Source organism: Propithecus coquereli, unplaced genomic scaffold (genome assembly GCF_000956105.1).
Source record: "Propithecus coquereli isolate 6110/MARCELLA unplaced genomic scaffold, Pcoq_1.0 Scaffold63, whole genome shotgun sequence".
In the NCBI taxonomy this organism is placed as follows: Eukaryota; Metazoa; Chordata; class Mammalia; order Primates; family Indriidae; genus Propithecus; species Propithecus coquereli.
The window spans coordinates 9,316,942-9,318,842 of record NW_012152285.1 but is presented as its reverse complement, the minus strand read 5'-3'; the positions used below and the strand labels follow the sequence as shown (position 1 = coordinate 9,318,842).

The window sequence follows — 1,901 nt, the reverse complement described above, 5'->3', positions numbered from 1 at the left end:
AAATAACCATTAACTTTTTAGCCTTAAATTACAAGATTCTGTGGTATGAAGTCATTTTGAGTTTGGTCTTAGAGCAGTTATACTTTGTATATGTCTTTTTTAGATAATTGAATGTGGGTTTCTAATATCTAGAACAGTTTTAACTAATCAAAGTTAAACTGAAAGAACAGATTTTATTGTTTGACACTGTATGACTTTGGAATTTGTGACAGAAAAACTGGTTAAATTTTACTTTCACTTAGCAGACCTCAGTAGTAATGTAAATGAGATTACAGGTCAACTGTTGAACCATTTTCAGTAGTCCATCATAGATTTCCTTACAGATTATGCTCGTGTTTGTTAAATCTAGTTCCCTGTGAATTTCTTAAAAGTGGACAAGCTTTGTTTAGTTCAGAGTACTATACAGAGTTGATGACAGAGGAGAATATTCTGTACTTTAAAAAAAATTAAATCAGAATGTCCTTTTCCTTAATTAATATGAATTATTGTGGGTTTATTACAAGTTAAGAATATGAGCTCTGTAGTCAGACTGCTTGGGTTTGAATCCCATTTCTGTTACTTTCTTTCCCTTTGCCTTAGTTTTCTTATCTACAAAATGGGTCTAATGATAGTACCTGTCTTATATGATTTTTGAGAGGATGATGTATGGTAATAAATACAAAATTCTTTGCTATCATCATTATTAATTACCATAAGAACATTATTTTGTTACTTAAAGTTCTTGAATACTTGTAAATAAAGGATTATTTAAGGGGAAAACTAATTTGTTTCAGAGATCATTGAAGATCCTATTCGAGAGCTGACCGTAGAAGAACATTTGATTGAGAGAAGAAAGAAACTACAGGAGAAGAAACTGCATATTGCAGCCTTGGCATCTGCTATATTATCAGATCCAGAAAGTAATGTAGGTAATATTAATTTCTTTAGGCTCTTTATATTAGGTATGGTATAAATGTATAATATATTAAGAGTCTCTTGTTTCCTATAAGCATGCACTAAAAGGAAAGGCATTAAATAATAGTAGCTGGGTTCGAATAAAAGAGTAGACAGAATCTTAGCTTAATCCTCTGTCTGAACTTAATTTCTTTTGTGATCTTAGAAAAGTCACTGAAACTCTCTTGAGTCTTTTCTTTTTTGAAGACAGATTCTCACTCTGTTGCCCAGGCAAGAGTGCCATGGTGTCAGCCTAGCTCACAATAACCTCAAACTCCTGGCCTGAAGCAATCCTTCTGCCTCAGCCTCCCGAGTAGGTGGGACTACATGCATGCACCACCAGGCCTGGCTAATTTTTTCTATATATTTTTAGTTGTCCAGCTAATTTCTTTCTGTTTTTAGTAGAGACGGGGTCTTCCTCTTGCTCAGGGTGGTCTTGAACTCCTGACCTTGAGCAATCCTCCAGCCTTGGCCTCCCAGAGTGCTAGGATTACAGACGTGAGCCACCACGCCTGGCCTCTTGAGTCTTATTTTCCTCATCTTTCATATGAAGATATGGACTTACTGTTGTAACTCTAAAAGTGGTTAAGTCTATATAAATTAATCGGAGAGGAGGAAACTTCTTGCAGATTTGCTTGACTGACTTATAGAATTTTTTTTTTCTTTTTTTGAGACGGGGTCTTGCTCTGTTGCCCAGGCTAGAGATTAGTGGTGGCTCACGCCTGTAATCCTAGCACTCTGGGAGACCGAGGCAGGCGGATTGTTTGAGCTCAGGAGTTCGAAACCAGCCTGAGCAAGAGCAAGACCCTGTCTCTACTAAAAACAGAAAGAAATTAATCGGACAACTAAAAATATATAGAAAAAATTAGCCAGGGGGCATGGTGGCGCATGCCTGTAGTCCCAGCTACTCGGGAGCTGGGGCAGAAGGATCACTTGAGCCCAGGAGTTTGAGGTTGCTGTGAGCTAGG

At 37.2% G+C, this 1,901-nt stretch overlaps 1 protein-coding gene across 1 annotated transcript in view; it reads left to right on the top strand.

The window, feature by feature from the left end:
* NOC3L (nucleolar complex associated 3 homolog (S. cerevisiae)) overlaps nt 1-1,901 on the top strand; it is a 45,940-nt gene that overhangs the window by 11,951 nt on the left and 32,088 nt on the right. The window lies entirely within an intron of this gene.